Source organism: Rhinolophus sinicus, chromosome 17, assembly GCF_057876585.1.
Source record: "Rhinolophus sinicus isolate RSI-liver-muscle chromosome 17, RSI-T2T, whole genome shotgun sequence".
NCBI classification, from domain to species: Eukaryota; Metazoa; Chordata; class Mammalia; order Chiroptera; family Rhinolophidae; genus Rhinolophus; species Rhinolophus sinicus.
Window position 1 is genome coordinate 104,093,763 of NC_142517.1, and position 8,217 is coordinate 104,101,979.

The window sequence follows — 8,217 nt, forward strand, 5'->3', positions numbered from 1 at the left end:
AGGAAATGTATAGTCAAAGCCGTGCCACATACATGGAGTCAAATCTCTTCCAGATTTGGTGATTCAAGGTCATCAAGCAAGGGTGAGTAGGTCTGATCATGGATGGGAATGCTCCACCATTTTTAAATAGGCTTTAATATAGTAATGTGATAGGAGCACAAAAACCATAATGAATATTCTATCCAGGATGATGGGAGGAGGGGGGGACAGAAGTAGGGGAAATATAGTGTAAAATATAGAGAAATCAACATTATCTTGTCTGGGTGACTTTAAATCGTTTAACTGTTCAAATCACATTTTTAATAAACGCCAATTGTGAAGAGATTCTTTAAAACATACAAATACCCTGGCCTCATTTCAGACCAATTAGGTCAAAATCCCTATGAGTGTCTCCTAGACAACTGTATTCTTTATTTAAAATCTTCCCAGTAATATAAATGTGCAACCAGTATTGCAAACAGCTTATTACTTAATGCTGACAAAATGGTATAAACTTCATTTTTAAGTCTAAATCCCGAATTTGGCATTCAAAAACTTTGGTAATCTAGCTCTGGTTTACTTACTTAAACTTCCTTGTAGTCTGACACCTTTATATAGGACAATCATGTCCCTCGGGAATCCTTGTGCAAATCTCTAGTTGATTGTTCTTAACCCATTTCCAGTTTACGGAGTGATCGCAAAATCACAATAATAGTAGGGCATCATCTATAGATTGATATAACTCCATAGAGTATTTCAAAGCACTTCCACACATAGGGCCTCACAAAAAAAAAGAGGTTTTCAATTGTGTGTAACTTTGGAAAGGATGAGGTACAACCTCCATATAGTCGAGTTAGAAAATAAGAAGTAGAAAAATTGAATGACTTTCATCTACTTCATGTTCACAGGCCTTTTTACCACACCAGATTTTACATAAAAATCTATTAATAAACAGGGGAAATGCTCACAATGGTAAATAGATTAATAAATTATGATTTGCACATAGAATAGAAAACTCTTTTCTTAAAATTAGATTGTAAGTCAGATAAATGATATGAGGTCTGACAATTAAGTTTGAAAACTTATTGCAACAATGTTGCTAACCGTTTTTGATATCAGAGGGATTATTCTTTATGAATTTGTACCAATTGGACAAACAGTTAACCAAGTTTACTATTTGGAAGTGCTGAAAAAGGCTGCGTGAAAAAGTTAGATAAAAACGACCTGAAATTTGCGCCAACAATTCACGGCTCTTGCATCACTACAATGCACCAGCTCACACGACACTGTGAGGGAGTTTTTGGCCAGTAAACAAATAACTGTATTGGAACACCCTCCCTACTCACCTGATCTGGCCCCCAATGACTTCTCTCTTTACCCGAAGATAAAGGAAATATTGAAAGGATGACATTTTGATGACATTCAGGACATCAAGAGTAATACGACGACAGCTCCGATGGCCATTCCAGAAAATGAATTCCAAAATCGCTTTGAAGCCTGGACTAGGCGCTGGCGTCAGTGCACAGCTTCCCAAGGGAAGTACTTGGAAGGTGACCGTAGTGATATTCAGCAATGAGGTATGTAGCACTTTTTTTAAGTTCATGAAATTCATTGACCTCATACATAGATATATGGGCAGACAGAATAGAAAATATCTATGTCATAGTAAGTAAAGAAAAAACAAGTTACACTGCAGAAGTATGCAGAATTATGATCACTTTTGTAAAGTAAAAAATAACTACATGTAAGGTATGTGTAAAAAAAAGAGAAGTTCAAAAGGTTAAATTTCCTATTTGCTATGGCAGAAGCACAAGTATGCAATCATAAAAACCATACAAAATGTTTTTAGATATATGTTTAAAAACATGACAGCCAGAATATAGGTTTATCCTACAAATCTATGTCTATTTTAAAACAATATGTTCCCTCAGCTTTATTTATTTTTTTTTTGGATCTAGGTGTTGCCATGTAACACAGCTCTTGTCCATGAAACATAACCAAAGTCTATTACGGCTTCCAGTAAAGCATTTACTTTTTTGTTTAAAAGAACAGATGTGGCTGGCCCACTTTTCTACCCAATTCTTCCTCCTTGGAACACGATTGATGCCTGAAAATGTAGCAACAATCTTTTTTTTCAATATTTTATTGGGGTACAGGACTTTATTGGAGAACAGTGTGTATCTCCAGGACTTTTTCCACACAAGTTGTTGTCCTTTCAATCTTAGGTGTAGAGGGTGCAGCTCAGCTCCAGGTCCAGTTGCCGTTATTAGTTGCAGGGAGCACAGCCCACCACACCTTGCAGAAATAGAACTGGCAACCTTGTGGTTGAGAGGACGCACTTCAACCAACTGAGCCATCCAGGAGCTCAGTGGCAGCTCAGCTCAAGGTGCCATGTTCAATCTTAGTTGCAAGGGGTGGAATCCATCATCCGTTGTGGGAGTCGAGGAGTCAAACCAGCAACCTTCTGGTTGAGAGCCCACTGGCCCATGTGGGAATCGAACCAGCAGCCTTTGGGCATTAGGAACACGGAGCTCCAACTGCCTGAGTCACCGGGCTGGCCCAGCAGTGATCTTAATGAGTCAGTAGTTCAATACTGGAAGGATGACAACTCCAATAATAGGAGGAATGGGGGTCTTTGATGACACGATAGAGCTGTTGTACCAATCCTGGACAGCCCAGCTACAAAATTTTTAGTGAGATCATTAATGTTTTAAGAGATCACGTAGTACCTAAGCCACAAGTATTCAGGGAGACTATAACATGAAGCTGAAAATATTGCTATTTGATATAACTATTTAAAAAAATTAAAATATAATTTATGGTCACACACAAACAGAAATTTGGATATGAAAATAAACCACAAAATTCTAGATGATTAAAATTTCCTGTTATGTAAAAGGGGGGAAAATGTGTAACATAAAAGAAGACAAGTGCTTATTAACAATGAGGAAACAGCTTCTACCAAGGTATGAGACATATATTTTAAAAGGAAACAGGCATAACAATGACCATAAAATTTAATGAACATAAAATTCATTAAAAAGGAAATATTAATGGCTAGTAAAAATAAAATTATGTTCAAACTGTCTACTAAAGAAATGAATCAGATTAGAAAAGATTCAAATGTTTGAATTATCCGTTGTTATCGTTGTTATCGAAGGATCAAGAAAGCAGCACTTTTTATACCCTCTTGGTGGGAGAGTAAATTGATATTGATCAGGAGGGAAATTTGGCATCAGGTGTAAAAAATTTCAAATGTACACATTAGTTGAGCAAGCAACTTTGTTTTGTCAGGATTTTTCTATAGATATGTTAAATAAATGCAAAAGTTTTCAAAGTCATATGTACAAGGGTGCTAGTACCAAAACTGTTTTAATAGTCACAATAAAGTGAATGGAGGCATCTTAAATGTTAACCAGTAGTGGATTAGTTAATAAATAATTATTCGTACAGAAAAGGAAATTTTATTTTCTAAAAATTAGATTGATAGTCATTTATATGGGAGCCAGAGGACAGGAGCAAGGGATGGGGAAGGAGGATGGAAAATAGCTATAATACAGTAGGTAGAGGAAAAGCAAGTTTTACAGAAGTATGCAGAGCTATGATTCACTTTTTTGTAAAAATAAAAAAAAATAGTAATTACGTATACACTATAGAGGATATTCTTAAATTTAAAAATCTGGAAGAACATATCTCAAATTTAATAGTGATTCACAGTTCGGACAGGCGTAATGTACTTAATTACTACTTTATATATTTCTGAAATATTTGAACAATAAACCCATTACACACACACACACACACACACACACACACACACACACACAACTTCCCCCACCAACCCCCACCCCTACCACACATAATGGGTAAAGTGCAACTATCTTTAAAAACAATTATTCAGATTTACCTCAGGGAAAAATTTGTAACATTTCTTGAATTCATAGAAAAAATAAGAATCAAATTAAGAAAAATGATGGTTCCTTTTCCCCCTTTTATGACTACTCCCAATTTTCTAAATTGTATTGTAAATGAGTTTATCTTTAATGAAAACGTATTTCTATTTTTTCCATTGATTTATTTGTCATAATGTCCAACCTATGAGCTTGTACTGAGTTTCCTGGAATCTAAGATACTAGCTAACATATTTAAATCCCAGCCTGTTAATATTTATATAATTCAGTAGCAGTCTGATTTGAGGTGACATCAATGTACATAAATAATCAAGATGGGGATGAATAAATATCCTTCTGTCAAAATACTAAATAGGACAAAATTTACACTTTGAAATCACTTGGTATCTAATTTATCAGTAATACACATGATAATCTTTTTATTACTAGCTTATTTTCCACCCACATAAAAAACGCATTCAGAAGAGAAATTGGGAGAGGAAGTTCATCTCTTACTGGATTGGTTTTGAGGTGCTTATAGAACATCAAAGTGAAGAAAATTGGCAAATGCCTATCTGGAGAGAGTTCTAGCTCAAAGGTTTAAATTGGGGAATTGAAGCTGTGATTGCCTGACTTAACCCACTGAAACTATGTTGCATGAAAAGAGAAGAATGTCAAACGTGGAAGGAAACCATGGGATACTATCCTTTAAAACTGCAGAAGAAGAGGAGCCCCCAAAGAACAGAGTAGAACTGCCTGGAGACCAGTAGTAAAGACAAGAACATGATGCTATAGAAATTAAGAGAGAAGTGGTTTCTATGAGGTGAGTGGTAATTAACCATACTCAATGTTACAGTGAGTTAAAAAAGAAAGACATGATTTAGTTATTTTCTTGGGCTATGGGCCTTCAAACATTATTAGGCCTTAGAGAAGGTAGTAGTAATGGATTTTGTTAAGGATCCTAATTTGGTGCATTTGGGCATGATGAAAAGAAAGGAAACAGAGAAAATGAGTGAAGAACTGTTTTAATGTAACAAAAATAACTTGGAATTACTATAGAGAGCAATTAGCAAGCATGAGGATCAGAAAGAATGTGGCATTAGTTTACGCAGGGAGTATTTCAGCATGCTGCAGAAAAATTATGGGGAAAAAGCTAAGCCAAGCCCATAGAATAATACAACAAAAATATATATATACTAAAAATAGGTGGACAAACCTGTCATTTGGATAAGAGTGGAGTATTTCTTCTAGAATCGAAAGTATAAACATTTGATTAATCTGAGATAGAAGGTTGAGCCTCAGATATTATTTTATGGAGTTACAGAAAAAGAGAAAAAAAAAAATGAAAAATTAGATGTAGAATTATGGCTTCCAACTTCTCAATGAACTGCTCCATACTGTTTACATGTAAATCCAGACATCCTGGCTCTGTATTAGATTTCAGAAAATATGATTTGTCGGTTAAAATATAATTTGTCAGTAGATCAAATTTGGTTGCTTAGAAACTAATTATACAAATAGTAATTCTGAAGAAACATGTAGCCTGGTGTTTTACATACTGTTTTATATCAAAATTATGCCTCTTGGTCATGCCAAAGGAAGCAATTATTTCTTCTTGTGCGTATACAACTACCGATGACAAAATAGTCACCAATTGCTACGAATTTTACCTTCTTTTTACTTCTTACTTCTCTTTCTTTAGTTCCATTTCTACTGTCACTATTCTATTTCTGAACCTGATCACTTATGTCCCTGGCACCAGCCTTTCTTTCCTACAATCTATTTTTCTACATAATCAGTAGATTGACTTTTGAAAACAAGTGTCTCAAAATGTCTTTTCCAGTTAAAAACAACTCAGTATAAGAACGTATCGCCCCTGTTTCCTAAGTCTCTAATAAAATTGTGCAAATGAAGATAATGATGAACAAAACAGAACCAGCAAAAGGCATCCCAGTGTATACATGAACAGTTTGCAAGAGAGAAACGCCCTGATCCCGTGGAGGTTCCTGGCTCAAAGTCACCAGTCTCATGCAAGGTGGGAGTAAGAAGAATGTTTAAAAACAGTTAATTGGAAACTCTACACTGATTTCATTTCTAACCCCTTCCTTTTCTCCATGCACAGTGAGGATAGCAGACCACCGTTATAAAATAAAATAAAAGTAAGAATTCTTGAAAAATAACATTTTACTTTATTCCTGGGACCCCTGAGATTTAGTATCATAATCTGAAGAAAATCTGAATTTTCGATTTGCACTAATAGTTTTAGCTCCCTTTCCAGGAAATATTTATTAAAGTATTAATAAGTAGCAGAATTAGCAATTTTTTTGTTTATTGAGGTGACAATTGTTAGAAAGTTACATGTTTTAAGTGTACAATTCTGTAATACATACTACATTGTGTATTCACCACCCAGAGTCAGTTCTCCTTCCATCACCATATTTGATCCCATTTACCTTCATCTACCACACCCCTCCCCACTACCCTCTAGTAACCACTAAACTATTTTCTATGTCTATGAGTTTTTGTTTATTTGTTTGTCTTGTTCCTTTGTTGCTTTCAGTTTTATACACCACATATCAGTGAAAGCATATGGTTCTCTACTTTTTCTGTCTGACTTATTTCACTTAGAATAATAATCTCAAGATCCATCCATTTTGTCGCAAATGACACTATTTTATCTTTTCTTATGGCCTAATAGTATTCCATTGTGTATATATACCACATCTTCTTTATCCAATCATCTATTGAAGGACACTTTGGTTGTTTCTATGTCTTGACCACTGTCAATAAAGCTGCAATGAACATCGGAGCACATATATCTTTACGGATAAATGTTTTCAGATATTTTGAGTAGATACCCAGGAAAGAGAGAATTAGCAAATTGTAAATGTTAAATATTTTCATTTTCAGATGAAGGTAAATAACAGCAATAAAGATATCATTTACCAAAAAGAGAAAAAGAAAGCAAAGGTATGTAGATTATACCTAAACAAAGTACGAGTATATATCACTTACTGAATGTTTTATGTGTGCTTAATAAATGTACAACTCATGCACTTAGGCACAAGAATTAGGGGCCACATTTGCATATCAAAAAAGAAAAAAGGTTTAATTTTTACTGTATTATTTTAGAGCACTATAAAAGAAAAGAAGAAAATTATAAACATATAATCCACATAAATAATTCACATAAATAATTGATGAATTGCTAGTTCTTAGATTTTAATGTCACTGTTTCTGAAATGCAAAATTCTAACAAATAAGAATATTATCGAAATGTTTCAGCCCCACAGGATATTAATATGTTCTTTTCTTTTTACCTGTAGTTTTTAATAATCATTATGAATGAACTATGCAACTTTTACATGAATCAAATGTATAAAAACATTCTTTTAATTAACATATGTTCACATAAATGAATAGCAGGAATAAAGTAAAATGACCAAAAAAAAACACCTATTAAAAAATTATTAAAACAGATATGGTGATTGACTCTCCAAGTAAATTCTATACTACAAAGTCTTATGACTCTTCCCATTGTGGAAAGTAAAACATATTTTTATCCTTGATATGTACATTATAGTTCTACCTGTGTTCCAATAAAATAGGGTCCACTATATGCATTTAAGAATGCAAAAAGCATTTTCATGGGTACGTCACTCAATGACTTATGTCTAGTTGTAGCTTCAGAAAATGCCAAAAGACAAATCCCTTTGCAGGATATAATATATCAATTATTCAAACAGCAAATGAGACAGTGGTGAGGGCTGTAAATCACCACACTGGCAAATTTTGATTCCTGCCCTGTATGAATTTGTGGACAATTACAAAAACACACACACACACGAAAAAAATCTGTACATCTATAAGCCTCATAAGGGAGGGAAGCAGTAAAATCTTACTATTAAAAAGCTAAAACATCATTATGAAACTTTTCAAATTTAATTTTGAAGCAGAAAGAATGAAAATATCTAGATTTTACATAATCATAGGCCAATTTGCTTTATTCAAATTCAGCTATGTTAGAGGTATTTCTGTTTCCCTACATTTATTTGTACTTTTCTCTCACCCTAGCACATTCTCATATTTTTTCTGCCTGTCCAAATGCTCTTCATCTTTTAATGTCAAAGTTGTTTATGCCTCAAAATTCTTCTCTAATTTTCTTTTTTGTTGTTGATATGCTTTTTTTTTCATTGAAGTTTATTTGGGTGACAATGGTTAGTAAAGTTACATAGGTTTCAGGTGTATAATTCTGTAATACATCATCTATATATCACATTGTGTGTTCACCACTCGAGACAGTTCTTCCATCACTTTTACCTTCATCTACCATCACCCCCTACCCCCC